This window comes from Hyla sarda, unplaced genomic scaffold (assembly GCF_029499605.1).
Source record: "Hyla sarda isolate aHylSar1 unplaced genomic scaffold, aHylSar1.hap1 scaffold_851, whole genome shotgun sequence".
In the NCBI taxonomy this organism is placed as follows: domain Eukaryota; kingdom Metazoa; phylum Chordata; class Amphibia; order Anura; family Hylidae; genus Hyla; species Hyla sarda.
Genome location: NW_026610879.1, coordinates 76930 through 99845, shown reverse-complemented (window position 1 = coordinate 99845; position 22916 = coordinate 76930). Strand labels below are relative to the sequence as shown.

Genomic DNA, 22916 nt, shown 5'->3' with positions numbered 1-22916 from the left:
ATGGCAATGTATAGCATAATAGGGAGTAAAACCATCTTTATTATTAAAATCTTCCCCTCCATGGTAAGGTTTCTAAGATTCCACATTAAAATCTTCTTCTCCATCTTAGCTATAGCTGAATCCCAGTTAGGGCTCCCATCATTGACCTGGTTAAAAACAATACCTAAAACTTTAATTTGATCCTGTTGCATTGTGACTCCTGGGGTGATGGATGAATCCCAGGAGCCAATATAAAAACAGTCACATTTATCTGTGTTTAGCTTAAAACCAGAGACCTCGCAGAAATAGCTGGTGTTCCTCAATGCCCCCCTCATGGATGGAGAGTCCGGGCACAGTATGGTGACATCATCCATGTACCCCAACACCTTTAGATGGGTCCCTCCTCCACCAGGTATCGGTACGCCTCTTACTACCCGGTCTTTTCTGAGGAGGGCCATCAGTGGTTCGATTGCGCAAATAAAAAGGAGTGGGGACAGGGGGCAGCCCTGTTTGACACCTGATAAAAGAGGAACACCGCTGGTTAAAAAGCCATTAACAGAGACTTGACTAAAACAGGATCGGTATAAAAGCATGATTCGGCTTAAAATCGTTTCAGGCACTGCCATCTTTTTAAGAACTAAAAACAGGTATTCATGGGAGACCCTATCAAAGGCTTTTTCAAAGTCTAAGGATAAAATTGCTACAGTTTGATTTCTATCCTTAAAATACCATAAAACATCTCTTAAAATATTTAGGGATTCAGCTATAGACCTTCCAGGTACCCCACAAACCTGATTTGGGTGAATTAATTTATGAATAAAAGGTTTAAAACGGACAGCTAATAACTTGGCTAAAACTTTATAATCAACATTTAAAAGTGTGATGGGGCGCCAATTTTTTAGCATATCCTTTTCACCCTTTTTAAAAAGTAATGATACAATCCCCCTCCTCCAGGAAGGGGGAAGTTCATTAACAATAAAAGTTTCTTTATACAATAAAACCATATCATCCTTTAAAATATCCCAAAAAGCTAAATAAAATTCGATGGGTAAACCATCTTCCCCAGGGGCCTTCCCACTAGAAAAACTTTTAAAAACAAATAAAAGTTCATCTAAGTTAAGATCACGGGATAAAACCTCCTGGTCTAAAACATCTAGCTTAAAATCAAGGGAATTAAGAACATGTTCTAAAAAGGATGGATTAAGATCTTTCTTATTAAAAAGAAGCTGGTAGAAGTTAAAAACTGCATCTAACATGCCTTTTGGAGTGGATTCACCCTCAAGGTTTTGGATGATATCCCTCCTATTCATCACTTTTTTAAAAAAGAAACGGGAACATTTCTCGCCCTCCTCCAGGTGCTGCACATGTGAGTTAAAAATGATTTGTTTCCCTTTCTTTTCTATGGCATGTTTTATTTCAGTTTTAAGGTTTAAAATATCATTTTCTACATCCATACCAGCTTCTTTCAATTTAAAAAGTACATTTAAACGCATGTTAAGAACATAAAACCACTGTTTTTCCATTTTTGCCTTCTTCTTACCTGCTTTGATAAAAAAAAATCTGATTTTAGATTTGGTGCCCTCCCACCAGTGCAGCATAGGCTCGTGGGGTTTTCTTTGTGATTGCCAGCATTGGTAGGTCCGCACAAACTCCTCTTTTATCTCAGGGTCCTCTAGGAGTGTGGTGTTTAATCTCCAGAGGCCCCTTTTTGCTTTTTGCTCCCCCTCTAGCTCCAGGCCCACCAAGAGGAGCTTATGATCAGAGAAGATATTCTGCTCGAGCGTGCATTTCAGGGGTTTAAAAGCTCTAGAGGAAAAAATAAAATCGATTCTGGAGCTCACTCTTCCATTGGACCATGTGGCGCCTGGGTCCTCCGGCAAGAGATCCTTCCAGCAATCTTTCAAATTAAAATCATCAATAAAATTTTTAAGCAGGTAAGAAGTGCGGTCTTTACGATTAATATCCCCACCCTGCCGGTGTTCCCCATCACGTATGCAGTTAAAATCACCTCCCACCAGCAGGGGGGAAGACCCAACACAAAACAGTGGTAAAATTTCAAATAGTTCTGCCCGCTCCTGTTTATCAGGAGGGGCATACACATTTAAAACACGAATTAAAAGTCCATTAAAATATAGATGAATTAAAAGAGCTCTGCCAGGCACAATCTCAGTTACTGTATGAATAGAAAAGGACTGGCCTCGGCAGAGCAGCCCAACACCCACAGAACGACAGTCATTTGCACCGGACCATATGGATGGGCCCAGCTTCCAGTCTTCTTTTAAGTCTTTATAGTCCATTTTACTAGGGATTCCACATTCTTGTAGCAGGCAAAGGTCAAAGTCACATGTCTCTAGATAAGAAAATAAAGCAGCCCTGCGATCAGGGCTCTTTAAGGACCTCACATTGAGTGAGGCAATTTTTACAGGGATAGGCATAGTTTATGGAGAGTCCGTGCTTGGAGAATCAAAGTCAATAATAAGCTGCGTACCGTCATCCCCCGCCTGCGGGGTCATCAGCTCCTTGATGTTCTGAGGGTCGGAGCTTGAGATCGATGATGCCCCGACCCTGAGCTCGCTCTCGTCCGAACTACGGCACGCCGCTTTCCTTTGAATGTCTTCCTCTTCTTCTTCTCTTTGTCTTTTAAATGTCACACTGCTGTCCATATCCTCTGTGTTGCTCTCACTCGATGTAATCTCTGGCCCCCGGCTGATGGATCTGCGTCTTCTTTCATCATTTGACGACTGGAACTGCTGCACAGGGGCCTGTGAGGCCTCTTTTCCGGAACCTTTGCCGCTACCTTGGGAAGTTTTCATCGCTTGTTCCCCAGCAAGCGTTGCTGAGGACTGTTGCTCCAACTTCCCCATCGATCGACGATGGCCAGTTTTACCCACCGGGTCCACTGCTGGCGGGGCAGCAAACCCTGGTTTGGCGCCACTTGTCTTCTTGGCCCTGTCCTGTATAGGCGGAGTAACAGGACCGGGCTCAGACCTGGCCACCTGGCTCCCCTTCCGGCGGGCTTTCACCGGGGCCTCTTCGTCCGGAGCAGGGCGACCCTGGGCCAAGCCAGTACCTGGCTTATGCTGCAATTTTGGGTCCACTTTTGCCCCCACCGAGGACCGTCGGCTGCCACCCGCCACAGGTGAGCCCCCTTCAGAAGTTTCGGCGGGCTCTTGAGCCAGGTAGGAAGTCGATCGACGTCTTTCAATTTCCCGGGCAGTAAACTCGATCACCCGCCCGGGCTTCGTGGAATCCCCATGGCCTCCCCCTAGCACTACCACCGGTGGGCCCCCCGATGGAGCACCAGAGGTCTTGGGCCTGGACCCATCAGTACCTGCCATCTGGGGTTTGGGCATCTTAAAAAAGGACGTCTTTTGTCCTGTCCCCTCTTTGGGTGGGCCCAGCCTTGACCCACCCATCGTAGTTTTTGCTTTATGGGGACAGGAATTAAAATCGTGATTTTCCTCTCCGCAGAGGTTGCACCTTATCGTATGGCTACATCTTGAGGCTATGTGACCTTCTTGGCCACACCTATTGCAGCGAATCACACGCTCCGCGCCGCAGGTCTCCTGGGTGTGGCCAAACCTCAAGCAATTTCGGCAATACATAGGCATTTGAGGATAGAACAGGAAGCCCCGAACTCTCCCGATGGCAAAATTTGGGGGCGGATGGCAAAGACCCCCAATACCACCGGGATCCTTACGGAGCTTGACCCAGAACTTCCTCTTGCCGTTCCAGAACCGCACGGAGTTCAAGATTTTGTTTGCGAATCGCACCTCTTCGCAGTATCGCCGAAGAAAAGTGGCTATATCCTCCGTGGTCACATGAGGGCTGTGCATAGCCACCACCAACGGTATATGTTCCTCACCATAGAGGAACTGGAACGAAAGACCGTCGAGTCGATCGTCCCTCTGGTCCGCACCAGACAAGGTTGCATAGATGTTATCGCAACACGCCGTGGCCGTGAAGGTGACGGTATACAGGCCACGGCTTTCCTGGTCATTTAGACACAGGATGTCCTCCCTATTGAGGCGGAAGTAGTCAAGAAGAATCACCTCCGCAATGAAGCGGAGGTTCTTCAACTGACGATGGCTCTCCGACACCTCTATGCGGATGGTATTTCGCATCGACATTTCCCCAGAGGGGAAAGCCCAGGAGAACGGCATCTTCCACACCCAGGGACTAAGCCCCTTCCCCAATAGCAGCAGGGGCTCGGAATCCCGCTATAAAAGCGGAACCCTTACCCAAGGCAGAGGTCGGGGGTACCCTAGGTGCTTCCGAAGCTACAGGTAACGCTCAACGTACCGAAAATGCCTTCTGAGACACAAGGTCCCAGAGACAGGGGGATCGCAACCCGTTGTCCGTGGACTAAGCCCGCTCCCCAATAGCAGCAAGGGGGTGAAGTCCCTCCGTAAGGAGAGACAATCCCCCAAGGCCGAGAAGCGGGGTACCACAGACACCTTCCGACCAGACCAAATGCAGATACTACACTTGATCTTAGCCAAAAGGCCGAGAAGCGATAACCGTGAAAGGGGCGGGCCCAACAAGGTCCCCTTCATGGGCACTATCACTGCTTGCTGTCAGGGAGGCTGCCAGACAATTTTCCATGCACACTCTGGGCTGGGGGGCAGTCAACCACCAGTACACACAGCAGAACCTAAACCCATACCATTATTGCTAAGCAGCAAGACAGGGGCCCATTGCACTCCCACGGGGCCTTTTTAAATGCAATCCATAACCCGGATTTGCCAGGAACCCTTCTTACTCCTCCTACTTGCATGTGACACTGGGCTTAGGATCTGCATAGGAAACACACACACAAGCACACACCTACCTTTGTTGCCTGCAGATGCCTCCTTGGCTGTCCCCAAACGGTATCAAACCAACACCCACGGGAAGCTGTAAGCATAGAGGACATGCCTGCACCCCATTGGACTTACCTGTGTGGGTTAAATCCGGGTTATTTGACAACCTATGGCGGTGATGGTTCTGCTCAGGCAGAGCAGTGCTGATGCTCCTCATAAAGCTGTCGCTGCTGTGAAGGTTCTAGGTGACATCACAATCCCTATGGTTACATACACAACAAAGCTGGGTTGTTGTTGTTTACACTCTGCAAGGCCTGTGGAAGTGAGTGACATCATAGCACTGTAGTTCTGAGGGTTCTAGATGGATGCAACAATCTCCTGTTGCTTCTATGAAGGCCATAATAGACGACATCACCAAACAGCTCCATAGTCACATACACAGCAAAGGAGAGATGTTGTTTACACCTAGTGATGTCAGTGGTATTGAGTGACATCACAGCACAGTGCTAAGGCTCCTGGGCCTGGACACAGCAGCGGCTGCAATATCTCAACGGAGAATACGTTTATATATATGTGTGTGTGTGCGCGTATATATATATATATATATATATATATATATATATATATATATATATATTCTCCGCCGAAATCACTTTTAAACCCATTTCCACCTTTTTTTCCCTTCTCTTCCTCTTACTTTTTTTTCACGTTTTTTTACGTTTTTCTCCTTTTCGCCTCTTTTCTGGGCGTATTATTCTTCTTTTTCTTCTTTTTTTTCGTCTAATGCATACCCCATCAGTGCAGCAATGCTTATTCAATACCGCCAGCAGATGGAGACACTGGGGGATAATTTTCTAAGGATTTATACTGATTTTTCCTGTCTGAATTTGTCGCACAGAAAGTTGCAGGCCAAATATGTGTGACATTTCTGCGACTTTAGCTTCTAGAGCATTTTTACAACATTATACATAGGTGCTGAATACATAAAAAGCGACTGTTCAGCGACAGACAAGTCGCATTGGCTGAAAGTAGGCCAGAATGTCAGTCCATGTTGGAGCAGGTTTAGATACAGTCTAAAGCATAGATCTCAAAGTCTGTGCACAGAATTTAGCAAGGGCCTCGCACCTTCTGATGCATCAGGTAGGTGCACTATAGCATAGCCTAACCCTCTGTACTTTGGTCTATATTGATGCGGGACATAGACAGCCAGCTGATGACCAATCCATTAGTGCAATGGATGGCTGGAAGCATTTGTCTTTGCCTTTGCAATACCACAGAAGCAATGCATGGTCAATGTACAGCAATGACACACCTGTGTGAACAGCCAGGAGACCCCCCCATGTTATGTTACATAGTTACATAGTTAGTACGGTCGAAAAAAGACATATGTCCATCAAGTTCAACCAGGGAATTAAGGGGTAGGGGTGTGGCGCGATATTGGGGAAGGGATGAGATTTTATATTTCTTCATAAGCATTAATCTTATTTTGTCAATTAGGAACATTCAGCACCCACCCGCTATCAAGGCAGCTGCCTATCATGTCATGCCCTACCTGCACAGGTGTGCTGGCTACTCAAATGATCCAATTAAGGAGGCCATTTAGTCAGCAGCAGCAGAAGTCCTGTGCCTGGACGCTCCAACAGCGGCCAGACACAAGCAGAAGCAGCAGAAGCAGCAGCAGCACCACCTTTTGTTTTTTGGCTGCAGCAGCAGCAGCAGCAGCAGCAGCAGCAGCAAGGCCCACAGGGCTGGCTAGCTGGCTAGCCAGCAAGCAGGTAGCAATGAAAGTAGGAATCTTTCTTTTTAACCCTGTAAGGGGGTGGTGCACTGTACCCGAAGATACTGCCATATCGGGTCAATGCATAGGGCGACGGAAGCAAGCTTCGAAATCGGCCCCCGTTCTCAAAAATCCATTTAATATATGGTCCCCAGATAGGGGACGTATCAGATATTAAACTGATAAGAACAGATACTACACTTGATCTTAGCCAAAAGGCCGAGAAGCGATAACCGTGAAAGGGGCGGGCCCAACAAGGTCCCCTTCATGGGCACTATCACTGCTTGCTGTCAGGGAGGCTGCCAGACAATTTTCCATGCACACTCTGGGCTGGGGGGCAGTCAACCACCAGTACACACAGCAGAACCTAAACCCATACCATTATTGCTAAGCAGCAAGACAGGGGCCCATTGCACTCCCACGGGGCCTTTTTAAATGCAATCCATAACCCGGATTTGCCAGGAACCCTTCTTACTCCTCCTACTTGCATGTGACACTGGGCTTAGGATCTGCATAGGAAACACACACACAAGCACACACCTACCTTTGTTGCCTGCAGATGCCTCCTTGGCTGTCCCCAAACGGTATCAAACCAACACCCACGGGAAGCTGTAAGCATAGAGGACATGCCTGCACCCCATTGGACTTACCTGTGTGGGTTAAATCCGGGTTATTTGACAACCTATGGCGGTGATGGTTCTGCTCAGGCAGAGCAGTGCTGATGCTCCTCATAAAGCTGTCGCTGCTGTGAAGGTTCTAGGTGACATCACAATCCCTATGGTTACATACACAACAAAGCTGGGTTGTTGTTGTTTACACTCTGCAAGGCCTGTGGAAGTGAGTGACATCATAGCACTGTAGTTCTGAGGGTTCTAGATGGATGCAACAATCTCCTGTTGCTTCTATGAAGGCCATAATAGACGACATCACCAAACAGCTCCATAGTCACATACACAGCAAAGGAGAGATGTTGTTTACACCTAGTGATGTCAGTGGTATTGAGTGACATCACAGCACAGTGCTAAGGCTCCTGGGCCTGGACACAGCAGCGGCTGCAATATCTCAACGGAGAATACGTTTATATATATGTGTGTGTGTGCGCGTATATATATATATATATATATATATATATATATATATATATATATATATATATTCTCCGCCGAAATCACTTTTAAACCCATTTCCACCTTTTTTTCCCTTCTCTTCCTCTTACTTTTTTTTCACGTTTTTTTAAGTTTTTCTCCTTTTCGCCTCTTTTCTGGGCGTATTATTCTTCTTTTTCTTCTTTTTTTTCGTCTAATGCATACCCCATCAGTGCAGCAATGCTTATTCAATACCGCCAGCAGATGGAGACACTGGGGGATAATTTTCTAAGCATTTATACTGATTTTTCCTGTCTGAATTTGTCGCACAGAAAGTTGCAGGCCAAATATGTGTGACATTTCTGCGACTTTAGCTTCTAGAGCATTTTTACAACATTATACATAGGTGCTGAATACATAAAAAGCGACTGTTCAGCGACAGACAAGTCGCATCGGCTGAAAGTAGGCCAGAATGTCAGTCCATGTTGGAGCAGGTTTAGATACAGTCTAAAGCATAGATCTCAAAGTCTGTGCACAGAATTTAGCAAGGGCCTCGCACCTTCTGATGCATCAGGTAGGTGCACTATAGCATAGCCTAACCCTCTGTACTTTGGTCTATATTGATGCGGGACATAGACAGCCAGCTGATGACCAATCCATTAGTGCAATGGATGGCTGGAAGCATTTGTCTTTGCCTTTGCAATACCACAGAAGCAATGCATGGTCAATGTACAGCAATGACACACCTGTGTGAACAGCCAGGAGACCCCCCCATGTTATGTTACATAGTTACATAGTTAGTACGGTCGAAAAAAGACATATGTCCATCAAGTTCAACCAGGGAATTAAGGGGTAGGGGTGTGGCGCGATATTGGGGAAGGGATGAGATTTTATATTTCTTCATAAGCATTAATCTTATTTTGTCAATTAGGAACATTCAGCACCCACCCGCTATCAAGGCAGCTGCCTATCATGTCATGCCCTACCTGCACAGGTGTGCTGGCTACTCAAATGATCCAATTAAGGAGGCCATTTAGTCAGCAGCAGCAGAAGTCCTGTGCCTGGACGCTCCAACAGCGGCCAGACACAAGCAGAAGCAGCAGAAGCAGCAGCAGCACCACCTTTTGTTTTTTGGCTGCAGCAGCAGCAGCAGCAGCAGCAGCAGCAGCAAGGCCCACAGGGCTGGCTAGCTGGCTAGCCAGCAAGCAGGTAGCAATGAAAGTAGGAATCTTTCTTTTTAACCCTGTAAGGGGGTGGTGCACTGTACCCGAAGATACTGCCATATCGGGTCAATGCATAGGGCGACGGAAGCAAGCTTCGAAATCGGCCCCCGTTCTCAAAAATCCATTTAATATATGGTCCCCAGATAGGGGACGTATCAGATATTAAACTGATAAGAACAGATACTACACTTGATCTTAGCCAAAAGGCCGAGAAGCGATAACCGTGAAAGGGGCGGGCCCAACAAGGTCCCCTTCATGGGCACTATCACTGCTTGCTGTCAGGGAGGCTGCCAGACAATTTTCCATGCACACTCTGGGCTGGGGGGCAGTCAACCACCAGTACACACAGCAGAACCTAAACCCATACCATTATTGCTAAGCAGCAAGACAGGGGCCCATTGCACTCCCACGGGGCCTTTTTAAATGCAATCCATAACCCGGATTTGCCAGGAACCCTTCTTACTCCTCCTACTTGCATGTGACACTGGGCTTAGGATCTGCATAGGAAACACACACACAAGCACACACCTACCTTTGTTGCCTGCAGATGCCTCCTTGGCTGTCCCCAAACGGTATCAAACCAACACCCACGGGAAGCTGTAAGCATAGAGGACATGCCTGCACCCCATTGGACTTACCTGTGTGGGTTAAATCCGGGTTATTTGACAACCTATGGCGGTGATGGTTCTGCTCAGGCAGAGCAGTGCTGATGCTCCTCATAAAGCTGTCGCTGCTGTGAAGGTTCTAGGTGACATCACAATCCCTATGGTTACATACACAACAAAGCTGGGTTGTTGTTGTTTACACTCTGCAAGGCCTGTGGAAGTGAGTGACATCATAGCACTGTAGTTCTGAGGGTTCTAGATGGATGCAACAATCTCCTGTTGCTTCTATGAAGGCCATAATAGACGACATCACCAAACAGCTCCATAGTCACATACACAGCAAAGGAGAGATGTTGTTTACACCTAGTGATGTCAGTGGTATTGAGTGACATCACAGCACAGTGCTAAGGCTCCTGGGCCTGGACACAGCAGCGGCTGCAATATCTCAACGGAGAATACGTTTATATATATGTGTGTGTGTGCGCGTATATATATATATATATATATATATATATATATATATATTTCTCCGCCGAAATCACTTTTAAACCCATTTCCACCTTTTTTTCCCTTCTCTTCCTCTTACTTTTTTTTCACGTTTTTTTACGTTTTTCTCCTTTTCGCCTCTTTTCTGGGCGTATTATTCTTCTTTTTCTTCTTTTTTTTCGTCTAATGCATACCCCATCAGTGCAGCAATGCTTATTCAATACCGCCAGCAGATGGAGACACTGGGGGATAATTTTCTAAGGATTTATACTGATTTTTCCTGTCTGAATTTGTCGCACAGAAAGTTGCAGGCCAAATATGTGTGACATTTCTGCGACTTTAGCTTCTAGAGCATTTTTACAACATTATACATAGGTGCTGAATACATAAAAAGCGACTGTTCAGCGACAGACAAGTCGCATCGGCTGAAAGTAGGCCAGAATGTCAGTCCATGTTGGAGCAGGTTTAGATACAGTCTAAAGCATAGATCTCAAAGTCTGTGCACAGAATTTAGCAAGGGCCTCGCACCTTCTGATGCATCAGGTAGGTGCACTATAGCATAGCCTAACCCTCTGTACTTTGGTCTATATTGATGCGGGACATAGACAGCCAGCTGATGACCAATCCATTAGTGCAATGGATGGCTGGAAGCATTTGTCTTTGCCTTTGCAATACCACAGAAGCAATGCATGGTCAATGTACAGCAATGACACACCTGTGTGAACAGCCAGGAGACCCCCCCATGTTATGTTACATAGTTACATAGTTAGTACGGTCGAAAAAAGACATATGTCCATCAAGTTCAACCAGGGAATTAAGGGGTAGGGGTGTGGCGCGATATTGGGGAAGGGATGAGATTTTATATTTCTTCATAAGCATTAATCTTATTTTGTCAATTAGGAACATTCAGCACCCACCCGCTATCAAGGCAGCTGCCTATCATGTCATGCCCTACCTGCACAGGTGTGCTGGCTACTCAAATGATCCAATTAAGGAGGCCATTTAGTCAGCAGCAGCAGAAGTCCTGTGCCTGGACGCTCCAACAGCGGCCAGACACAAGCAGAAGCAGCAGAAGCAGCAGCAGCACCACCTTTTGTTTTTTGGCTGCAGCAGCAGCAGCAGCAGCAAGGCCCACAGGGCTGGCTAGCTGGCTAGCCAGCAAGCAGGTAGCAATGAAAGTAGGAATCTTTCTTTTTAACCCTGTAAGGGGGTGGTGCACTGTACCCGAAGATACTGCCATATCGGGTCAATGCATAGGGCGACGGAAGCAAGCTTCGAAATCGGCCCCCGTTCTCAAAAATCCATTTAATATATGGTCCCCAGATAAGGGACGTATCAGATATTAAACTGATAAGAACAGATACTACACTTGATCTTAGCCAAAAGGCCGAGAAGCGATAACCGTGAAAGGGGCGGGCCCAACAAGGTCCCCTTCATGGGCACTATCACTGCTTGCTGTCAGGGAGGCTGCCAGACAATTTTCCATGCACACTCTGGGCTGGGGGGCAGTCAACCACCAGTACACACAGCAGAACCTAAACCCATACCATTATTGCTAAGCAGCAAGACAGGGGCCCATTGCACTCCCACGGGGCCTTTTTAAATGCAATCCATAACCCGGATTTGCCAGGAACCCTTCTTACTCCTCCTACTTGCATGTGACACTGGGCTTAGGATCTGCATAGGAAACACACACACAAGCACACACCTACCTTTGTTGCCTGCAGATGCCTCCTTGGCTGTCCCCAAACGGTATCAAACCAACACCCACGGGAAGCTGTAAGCATAGAGGACATGCCTGCACCCCATTGGACTTACCTGTGTGGGTTAAATCCGGGTTATTTGACAACCTATGGCGGTGATGGTTCTGCTCAGGCAGAGCAGTGCTGATGCTCCTCATAAAGCTGTCGCTGCTGTGAAGGTTTCTAGGTGACATCACAATCCCTATGGTTACATACACAACAAAGCTGGGTTGTTGTTGTTTACACTCTGCAAGGCCTGTGGAAGTGAGTGACATCATAGCACTGTAGTTCTGAGGGTTCTAGATGGATGCAACAATCTCCTGTTGCTTCTATGAAGGCCATAATAGACGACATCACCAAACAGCTCCATAGTCACATACACAGCAAAGGAGAGATGTTGTTTACACCTAGTGATGTCAGTGGTATTGAGTGACATCACAGCACAGTGCTAAGGCTCCTGGGCCTGGACACAGCAGCGGCTGCAATATCTCAACGGAGAATACGTTTATATATATGTGTGTGTGTGCGCGTATATATATATATATATATATATATATATATATATATATATATATATATATATTTCTCCGCCGAAATCACTTTTAAACCCATTTCCACCTTTTTTTCCCTTCTCTTCCTCTTACTTTTTTTTCACGTTTTTTTACGTTTTTCTCCTTTTCGCCTCTTTTCTGGGCGTATTATTCTTCTTTTTCTTCTTTTTTTTCGTCTAATGCATACCCCATCAGTGCAGCAATGCTTATTCAATACCGCCAGCAGATGGAGACACTGGGGGATAATTTTCTAAGGATTTATACTGATTTTTCCTGTCTGAATTTGTCGCACAGAAAGTTGCAGGCCAAATATGTGTGACATTTCTGCGACTTTAGCTTCTAGAGCATTTTTACAACATTATACATAGGTGCTGAATACATAAAAAGCGACTGTTCAGCGACAGACAAGTCGCATCGGCTGAAAGTAGGCCAGAATGTCAGTCCATGTTGGAGCAGGTTTAGATACAGTCTAAAGCATAGATCTCAAAGTCTGTGCACAGAATTTAGCAAGGGCCTCGCACCTTCTGATGCATCAGGTAGGTGCACTATAGCATAGCCTAACCCTCTGTACTTTGGTCTATATTGATGCGGGACATAGACAGCCAGCTGATGACCAATCCATTAGTGCAATGGATGGCTGGAAGCATTTGTCTTTGCCTTTGCAATACCACAGAAGCAATGCATGGTCAATGTACAGCAATGACACACCTGTGTGAACAGCCAGGAGACCCCCCCCATGTTATGTTACATAGTTACATAGTTAGTACGGTCGAAAAAAGACATATGTCCATCAAGTTCAACCAGGGAATTAAGGGGTAGGGGTGTGGCGCGATATTGGGGAAGGGATGAGATTTTATATTTCTTCATAAGCATTAATCTTATTTTGTCAATTAGGAACATTCAGCACCCACCCGCTATCAAGGCAGCTGCCTATCATGTCATGCCCTACCTGCACAGGTGTGCTGGCTACTCAAATGATCCAATTAAGGAGGCCATTTAGTCAGCAGCAGCAGAAGTCCTGTGCCTGGACGCTCCAACAGCGGCCAGACACAAGCAGAAGCAGCAGAAGCAGCAGCAGCACCACCTTTTGTTTTTTGGCTGCAGCAGCAGCAGCAGCAGCAAGGCCCACAGGGCTGGCTAGCTGGCTAGCCAGCAAGCAGGTAGCAATGAAAGTAGGAATCTTTCTTTTTAACCCTGTAAGGGGGTGGTGCACTGTACCCGAAGATACTGCCATATCGGGTCAATGCATAGGGCGACGGAAGCAAGCTTCGAAATCGGCCCCCGTTCTCAAAAATCCATTTAATATATGGTCCCCAGATAGGGGACGTATCAGATATTAAACTGATAAGAACAGATACTACACTTGATCTTAGCCAAAAGGCCGAGAAGCGATAACCGTGAAAGGGGCGGGCCCAACAAGGTCCCCTTCATGGGCACTATCACTGCTTGCTGTCAGGGAGGCTGCCAGACAATTTTCCATGCACACTCTGGGCTGGGGGGCAGTCAACCACCAGTACACACAGCAGAACCTAAACCCATACCATTATTGCTAAGCAGCAAGACAGGGGCCCATTGCACTCCCACGGGGCCTTTTTAAATGCAATCCATAACCCGGATTTGCCAGGAACCCTTCTTACTCCTCCTACTTGCATGTGACACTGGGCTTAGGATCTGCATAGGAAACACACACACAAGCACACACCTACCTTTGTTGCCTGCAGATGCCTCCTTGGCTGTCCCCAAACGGTATCAAACCAACACCCACGGGAAGCTGTAAGCATAGAGGACATGCCTGCACCCCATTGGACTTACCTGTGTGGGTTAAATCCGGGTTATTTGACAACCTATGGCGGTGATGGTTCTGCTCAGGCAGAGCAGTGCTGATGCTCCTCATAAAGCTGTCGCTGCTGTGAAGGTTCTAGGTGACATCACAATCCCTATGGTTACATACACAACAAAGCTGGGTTGTTGTTGTTTACACTCTGCAAGGCCTGTGGAAGTGAGTGACATCATAGCACTGTAGTTCTGAGGGTTCTAGATGGATGCAACAATCTCCTGTTGCTTCTATGAAGGCCATAATAGACGACATCACCAAACAGCTCCATAGTCACATACACAGCAAAGGAGAGATGTTGTTTACACCTAGTGATGTCAGTGGTATTGAGTGACATCACAGCACAGTGCTAAGGCTCCTGGGCCTGGACACAGCAGCGGCTGCAATATCTCAACGGAGAATACGTTTATATATATGTGTGTGTGTGCGCGTATATATATATATATATATATATATATATATATATATATATTTCTCCGCCGAAATCACTTTTAAACCCATTTCCACCTTTTTTTCCCTTCTCTTCCTCTTACTTTTTTTTCACGTTTTTTTACGTTTTTCTCCTTTTCGCCTCTTTTCTGGGCGTATTATTCTTCTTTTTCTTCTTTTTTTTCGTCTAATGCATACCCCATCAGTGCAGCAATGCTTATTCAATACCGCCAGCAGATGGAGACACTGGGGGATAATTTTCTAAGGATTTATACTGATTTTTCCTGTCTGAATTTGTCGCACAGAAAGTTGCAGGCCAAATATGTGTGACATTTCTGCGACTTTAGCTTCTAGAGCATTTTTACAACATTATACATAGGTGCTGAATACATAAAAAGCGACTGTTCAGCGACAGACAAGTCGCATCGGCTGAAAGTAGGCCAGAATGTCAGTCCATGTTGGAGCAGGTTTAGATACAGTCTAAAGCATAGATCTCAAAGTCTGTGCACAGAATTTAGCAAGGGCCTCGCACCTTCTGATGCATCAGGTAGGTGCACTATAGCATAGCCTAACCCTCTGTACTTTGGTCTATATTGATGCGGGACATAGACAGCCAGCTGATGACCAATCCATTAGTGCAATGGATGGCTGGAAGCATTTGTCTTTGCCTTTGCAATACCACAGAAGCAATGCATGGTCAATGTACAGCAATGACACACCTGTGTGAACAGCCAGGAGACCCCCCCATGTTATGTTACATAGTTACATAGTTAGTACGGTCGAAAAAAGACATATGTCCATCAAGTTCAACCAGGGAATTAAGGGGTAGGGGTGTGGCGCGATATTGGGGAAGGGATGAGATTTTATATTTCTTCATAAGCATTAATCTTATTTTGTCAATTAGGAACATTCAGCACCCACCCGCTATCAAGGCAGCTGCCTATCATGTCATGCCCTACCTGCACAGGTGTGCTGGCTACTCAAATGATCCAATTAAGGAGGCCATTTAGTCAGCAGCAGCAGAAGTCCTGTGCCTGGACGCTCCAACAGCGGCCAGACACAAGCAGAAGCAGCAGAAGCAGCAGCAGCACCACCTTTTGTTTTTTGGCTGCAGCAGCAGCAGCAGCAGCAAGGCCCACAGGGCTGGCTAGCTGGCTAGCCAGCAAGCAGGTAGCAATGAAAGTAGGAATCTTTCTTTTTAACCCTGTAAGGGGGTGGTGCACTGTACCCGAAGATACTGCCATATCGGGTCAATGCATAGGGCGACGGAAGCAAGCTTCGAAATCGGCCCCCGTTCTCAAAAATCCATTTAATATATGGTCCCCAGATAGGGGACGTATCAGATATTAAACTGATAAGAACAGATACTACACTTGATCTTAGCCAAAAGGCCGAGAAGCGATAACCGTGAAAGGGGCGGGCCCAACAAGGTCCCCTTCATGGGCACTATCACTGCTTGCTGTCAGGGAGGCTGCCAGACAATTTTCCATGCACACTCTGGGCTGGGGGGCAGTCAACCACCAGTACACACAGCAGAACCTAAACCCATACCATTATTGCTAAGCAGCAAGACAGGGGCCCATTGCACTCCCACGGGGCCTTTTTAAATGCAATCCATAACCCGGATTTGCCAGGAACCCTTCTTACTCCTCCTACTTGCATGTGACACTGGGCTTAGGATCTGCATAGGAAACACACACACAAGCACACACCTACCTTTGTTGCCTGCAGATGCCTCCTTGGCTGTCCCCAAACGGTATCAAACCAACACCCACGGGAAGCTGTAAGCATAGAGGACATGCCTGCACCCCATTGGACTTACCTGTGTGGGTTAAATCCGGGTTATTTGACAACCTATGGCGGTGATGGTTCTGCTCAGGCAGAGCAGTGCTGATGCTCCTCATAAAGCTGTCGCTGCTGTGAAGGTTCTAGGTGACATCACAATCCCTATGGTTACATACACAACAAAGCTGGGTTGTTGTTGTTTACACTCTGCAAGGCCTGTGGAAGTGAGTGACATCATAGCACTGTAGTTCTGAGGGTTCTAGATGGATGCAACAATCTCCTGTTGCTTCTATGAAGGCCATAATAGACAACATCACCAAACAGCTCCATAGTCACATACACAGCAAAGGAGAGATGTTGTTTACACCTAGTGATGTCAGTGGTATTGAGTGACATCACAGCACAGTGCTAAGGCTCCTGGGCCTGGACACAGCAGCGGCTGCAATATCTCAACGGAGAATACGTTTATATATATGTGTGTGTGTGCGCGTATATATATATATATATATATATATATATATATATATATATATATATATATTTCTCCGCCGAAATCACTTTTAAACCCATTTCCACCTTTTTTTCCCTTCTCTTCCTCTTACTTTTTTTTCACGTTTTTTTAAGTTTTTCTCCTTTTCGCCTCTTTTCTGGGCGTATTATTCTTCTTTTTCTTCTTTTTTTTCGTCTAATGCATACCCCATCAGTGCAGCAATGCTTATTCAATACCGCCAGCAGATGGAGACACTGGGGGATAATTTTCTAAGCATTTATACTGATTTTTCCTGTCTGAATTTGTCGCACAGAAAGTTGCAGGCCAAATATGTGTGACATTTCTGCGACTTTAGCTTCTAGAGCATTTTTACAACATTATACATAGGTGCTGAATACATAAAAAGCGACTGTTCAGCGACAGACAAGTCGCATCGGCTGAAAGTAGGCCAGAATGTCAGTCCATGTTGGAGCAGGTTTAGATACAGTCTAAAGCATAGATCTCAAAGTCTGTGCACAGAATTTAGCAAGGGCCTCGCACCTTCTGATGCATCAGGTAGGTGCACTATAGCATAGCCTAACCCTCTGTACTTTGGTCTATATTGATGCGGGACATAGACAGCCAGCTGATGACCAATCCATTAGTGCAATGGATGGCTGGAAGCATTTGTCTTTGCCTTTGCAATACCACAGAAGCAATGCATGGTCAATGTACAGCAATGACACACCTGTGTGAACAGCCAGGAGACCCCCCCATGTTATGTTACATAGTTACATAGTTAGTACGGTCGAAAAAAGACATATGTCCATCAAGTTCAACCAGGGAATTAAGGGGTAGGGGTGTGGCGCGATATTGGGGAAGGGATGAGATTTTATATTTCTTCATAAGCATTAATCTTATTTTGTCAATTAGGAACATTCAGCACCCACCCGCTATCAAGGCAGCTGCCTATCATGTCATGCCCTACCTGCACAGGTGTGCTGGCTACTCAAATGATCCAATTAAGGAGGCCATTTAGTCAGCAGCAGCAGAAGTCCTGTGCCTGGACGCTCCAACAGCGGCCAGACACAAGCAGAAGCAGCAGAAGCAGCAGCAGCACCACCTTTTGTTTTTTGGCTGCAGCAGCAGCAGCAGCAGCAGCAGCAGCAAGGCCCACAGGGCTGGCTAGCTGGCTAGCCAGCAAGCAGGTAGCAATGAAAGTAGGAATCTTTCTTTTTAACCCTGTAAGGGGGTGGTGCACTGTACCCGAAGATACTGCCATATCGGGTCAATGCATAGGGCGACGGAAGCAAGCTTCGAAATCGGCCCCCGTTCTCAAAAATCCATTTAATATATGGTCCCCAGATAGGGGACGTATCAGATATTAAACTGATAAGAACAGATACTACACTTGATCTTAGCCAAAAGGCCGAGAAGCGATAACCGTGAAAGGGGCGGGCCCAACAAGGTCCCCTTCATGGGCACTATCACTGCTTGCTGTCAGGGAGGCTGCCAGACAATTTTCCATGCACACTCTGGGCTGGGGGGCAGTCAACCACCAGTACACACAGCAGAACCTAAACCCATACCATTATTGCTAAGCAGCAAGACAGGGGCCCATTGCACTCCCACGGGGCCTTTTTAAATGCAATCCATAACCCGGATTTGCCAGGAACCCTTCTTACTCCTCCTACTTGCATGTGACACTGGGCTTAGGATCTGCATAGGAAACACACACACAAGCACACACCTACCTTTGTTGCCTGCAGATGCCTCCTTGGCTGTCCCCAAACGGTATCAAACCAACACCCACGGGAAGCTGTAAGCATAGAGGACATGCCTGCACCCCATTGGACTTACCTGTGTGGGTTAAATCCGGGTTATTTGACAACCTATGGCGGTGATGGTTCTGCTCAGGCAGAGCAGTGCTGATGCTCCTCATAAAGCTGTCGCTGCTGTGAAGGTTCTAGGTGACATCACAATCCCTATGGTTACATACACAACAAAGCTGGGTTGTTGTTGTTTACACTCTGCAAGGCCTGTGGAAGTGAGTGACATCATAGCACTGTAGTTCTGAGGGTTCTAGATGGATGCAACAATCTCCTGTTGCTTCTATGAAGGCCATAATAGACGACATCACCAAACAGCTCCATAGTCACATACACAGCAAAGGAGAGATGTTGTTTACACCTAGTGATGTCAGTGGTATTGAGTGACATCACAGCACAGTGCTAAGGCTCCTGGGCCTGGACACAGCAGCGGCTGCAATATCTCAACGGAGAATACGTTTATATATATGTGTGTGTGTGCGCGTATATATATATATATATATATATATATATATATATATATATATATTTCTCCGCCGAAATCACTTTTAAACCCATTTCCACCTTTTTTTCCCTTCTCTTCCTCTTACTTTTTTTTCACGTTTTTTTACGTTTTTCTCCTTTTCGCCTCTTTTCTGGGCGTATTATTCTTCTTTTTCTTCTTTTTTTTCGTCTAATGCATACCCCATCAGTGCAGCAATGCTTATTCAATACCGCCAGCAGATGGAGACACTGGGGGATAATTTTCTAAGGATTTATACTGATTTTTCCTGTCTGAATTTGTCGCACAGAAAGTTGCAGGCCAAATATGTGTGACATTTCTGCGACTTTAGCTTCTAGAGCATTTTTACAACATTATACATAGGTGCTGAATACATAAAAAGCGACTGTTCAGCGACAGACAAGTCGCATCGGCTGAAAGTAGGCCAGAATGTCAGTCCATGTTGGAGCAGGTTTAGATACAGTCTAAAGCATAGATCTCAAAGTCTGTGCACAGAATTTAGCAAGGGCCTCGCACCTTCTGATGCATCAGGTAGGTGCACTATAGCATAGCCTAACCCTCTGTACTTTGGTCTATATTGATGCGGGACATAGACAGCCAGCTGATGACCAATCCATTAGTGCAATGGATGGCTGGAAGCATTTGTCTTTGCCTTTGCAATACCACAGAAGCAATGCATGGTCAATGTACAGCAATGACACACCTGTGTGAACAGCCAGGAGACCCCCCCATGTTATGTTACATAGTTACATAGTTAGTACGGTCGAAAAAAGACATATGTCCATCAAGTTCAACCAGGGAATTAAGGGGTAGGGGTGTGGCGCGATATTGGGGAAGGGATGAGATTTTATATTTCTTCATAAGCATTAATCTTATTTTGTCAATTAGGAACATTCAGCACCCACCCGCTATCAAGGCAGCTGCCTATCATGTCATGCCCTACCTGCACAGGTGTGCTGGCTACTCAAATGATCCAATTAAGGAGGCCATTTAGTCAGCAGCAGCAGAAGTCCTGTGCCTGGACGCTCCAACAGCGGCCAGACACAAGCAGAAGCAGCAGAAGCAGCAGCAGCACCACCTTTTGTTTTTTGGCTGCAGCAGCAGCAGCAGCAGCAAGGCCCACAGGGCTGGCTAGCTGGCTAGCCAGCAAGCAGGTAGCAATGAAAGTAGGAATCTTTCTTTTTAACCCTGTAAGGGGGTGGTGCACTGTACCCGAAGATACTGCCATATCGGGTCAATGCATAGGGCGACGGAAGCAAGCTTCGAAATCGGCCCCCGTTCTCAAAAATCCATTTAATATATGGTCCCCAGATAGGGGACGTATCAGATATTAAACTGATAAGAACAGATACTACACTTGATCTTAGCCAAAAGGCCGAGAAGCGATAACCGTGAAAGGGGCGGGCCCAACAAGGTCCCCTTCATGGGCACTATCACTGCTTGCTGTCAGGGAGGCTGCCAGACAATTTTCCATGCACACTCTGGGCTGGGGGGCAGTCAACCACCAGTACACACAGCAGAACCTAAACCCATACCATTATTGCTAAGCAGCAAGACAGGGGCCCATTGCACTCCCACGGGGCCTTTTTAAATGCAATCCATAACCCGGATTTGCCAGGAACCCTTCTTACTCCTCCTACTTGCATGTGACACTGGGCTTAGGATCTGCATAGGAAACACACACACAAGCACACACCTACCTTTGTTGCCTGCAGATGCCTCCTTGGCTGTCCCCAAACGGTATCAAACCAACACCCACGGGAAGCTGTAAGCATAGAGGACATGCCTGCACCCCATTGGACTTACCTGTGTGGGTTAAATCCGGGTTATTTGACAACCTATGGCGGTGATGGTTCTGCTCAGGCAGAGCAGTGCTGATGCTCCTCATAAAGCTGTCGCTGCTGTGAAGGTTCTAGGTGACATCACAATCCCTATGGTTACATACACAACAAAGCTGGGTTGTTGTTGTTTACACTCTGCAAGGCCTGTGGAAGTGAGTGACATCATAGCACTGTAGTTCTGAGGGTTCTAGATGGATGCAACAATCTCCTGTTGCTTCTATGAAGGCCATAATAGACGACATCACCAAACAGCTCCATAGTCACATACACAGCAAAGGAGAGATGTTGTTTACACCTAGTGATGTCAGTGGTATTGAGTGACATCACAGCACAGTGCTAAGGCTCCTGGGCCTGGACACAGCAGCGGCTGCAATATCTCAACGGAGAATACGTTTATATATATGTGTGTGTGTGCGCGTATATATATATATATATATATATATATATATATATATATATTTCTCCGCCGAAATCACTTTTAAACCCATTTCCACCTTTTTTTCCCTTCTCTTCCTCTTACTTTTTTTTCACGTTTTTTTACGTTTTTCTCCTTTTCGCCTCTTTTCTGGGCGTATTATTCTTCTTTTTCTTCTTTTTTTTCGTCTAATGCATACCCCATCAGTGCAGCAATGCTTATTCAATACCGCCAGCAGATGGAGACACTGGGGGATAATTTTCTAAGGATTTATACTGATTTTTCCTGTCTGAATTTGTCGCACAGAAAGTTGCAGGCCAAATATGTGTGACATTTCTGCGACTTTAGCTTCTAGAGCATTTTTACAACATTATACATAGGTGCTGAATACATAAAAAGCGACTGTTCAGCGACAGACAAGTCGCATCGGCTGAAAGTAGGCCAGAATGTCAGTCCATGTTGGAGCAGGTTTAGATACAGTCTAAAGCATAGATCTCAAAGTCTGTGCACAGAATTTAGCAAGGGCCTCGCACCTTCTGATGCATCAGGTAGGTGCACTATAGCATAGCCTAACCCTCTGTACTTTGGTCTATATTGATGCGGGACATAGACAGCCAGCTGATGACCAATCCATTAGTGCAATGGATGGCTGGAAGCATTTGTCTTTGCCTTTGCAATACCACAGAAGCAATGCATGGTCAATGTACAGCAATGACACACCTGTGTGAACAGCCAGGAGACCCCCCCATGTTATGTTACATAGTTACATAGTTAGTACGGTCGAAAAAAGACATATGTCCATCAAGTTCAACCAGGGAATTAAGGGGTAGGGGTGTGGCGCGATATTGGGGAAGGGATGAGATTTTATATTTCTTCATAAGCATTAATCTTATTTTGTCAATTAGGAACATTCAGCACCCACCCGCTATCAAGGCAGCTGCCTATCATGTCATGCCCTACCTGCACAGGTGTGCTGGCTACTCAAATGATCCAATTAAGGAGGCCATTTAGTCAGCAGCAGCAGAAGTCCTGTGCCTGGACGCTCCAACAGCGGCCAGACACAAGCAGAAGCAGCAGAAGCAGCAGCAGCACCACCTTTTGTTTTTTGGCTGCAGCAGCAGCAGCAGCAGCAAGGCCCACAGGGCTGGCTAGCTGGCTAGCCAGCAAGCAGGTAGCAATGAAAGTAGGAATCTTTCTTTTTAACCCTGTAAGGGGGTGGTGCACTGTACCCGAAGATACTGCCATATCGGGTCAATGCATAGGGCGACGGAAGCAAGCTTCGAAATCGGCCCCCGTTCTCAAAAATCCATTTAATATATGGTCCCCAGATAGGGGACGTATCAGATATTAAACTGATAAGAACAGATACTACACTTGATCTTAGCCAAAAGGCCGAGAAGCGATAACCGTGAAAGGGGCGGGCCCAACAAGGTCCCCTTCATGGGCACTATCACTGCTTGCTGTCAGGGAGGCTGCCAGACAATTTTCCATGCACACTCTGGGCTGGGGGGCAGTCAACCACCAGTACACACAGCAGAACCTAAACCCATACCATTATTGCT

General features: G+C 46.3%; 8 non-coding genes and 1 pseudogene across 8 annotated transcripts; all 9 read right to left on the bottom strand.

Annotated features, from left to right (window-relative positions):
* Window positions 1-4279: 4279 nt before the first annotated feature.
* Window positions 4280-4497, bottom strand: LOC130347805 (U2 spliceosomal RNA; annotated as a pseudogene).
* Window positions 4498-6598: 2101 nt separating this feature from the next.
* LOC130347834 (U2 spliceosomal RNA) lies at window positions 6599-6789 on the bottom strand. Its single transcript, XR_008885697.1, has one exon. It is a non-coding gene; the product is annotated as a U2 spliceosomal RNA (small nuclear RNA).
* A 2105-nt stretch (window positions 6790-8894) lies between these two features.
* On the bottom strand, window positions 8895-9085 carry LOC130347833 (U2 spliceosomal RNA). The gene has a single exon (XR_008885696.1). It is a non-coding gene; the product is annotated as a U2 spliceosomal RNA (small nuclear RNA).
* Window positions 9086-11165: 2080 nt separating this feature from the next.
* Window positions 11166-11356, bottom strand: LOC130347856 (U2 spliceosomal RNA). Its single transcript, XR_008885717.1, has one exon. It is a non-coding gene; the product is annotated as a U2 spliceosomal RNA (small nuclear RNA).
* A 2096-nt stretch (window positions 11357-13452) lies between these two features.
* On the bottom strand, window positions 13453-13643 carry LOC130347832 (U2 spliceosomal RNA). The gene has a single exon (XR_008885695.1). It is a non-coding gene; the product is annotated as a U2 spliceosomal RNA (small nuclear RNA).
* Window positions 13644-15725: 2082 nt separating this feature from the next.
* LOC130347831 (U2 spliceosomal RNA) lies at window positions 15726-15916 on the bottom strand. Its single transcript, XR_008885694.1, has one exon. It is a non-coding gene; the product is annotated as a U2 spliceosomal RNA (small nuclear RNA).
* A 2101-nt stretch (window positions 15917-18017) lies between these two features.
* Window positions 18018-18208, bottom strand: LOC130347830 (U2 spliceosomal RNA). Its single transcript, XR_008885693.1, has one exon. It is a non-coding gene; the product is annotated as a U2 spliceosomal RNA (small nuclear RNA).
* A 2086-nt stretch (window positions 18209-20294) lies between these two features.
* Window positions 20295-20485, bottom strand: LOC130347827 (U2 spliceosomal RNA). Its single transcript, XR_008885691.1, has one exon. It is a non-coding gene; the product is annotated as a U2 spliceosomal RNA (small nuclear RNA).
* A 2082-nt stretch (window positions 20486-22567) lies between these two features.
* Window positions 22568-22758, bottom strand: LOC130347826 (U2 spliceosomal RNA). The gene has a single exon (XR_008885690.1). It is a non-coding gene; the product is annotated as a U2 spliceosomal RNA (small nuclear RNA).
* Between the last annotated feature and the right edge of the window lie 158 nt (window positions 22759-22916).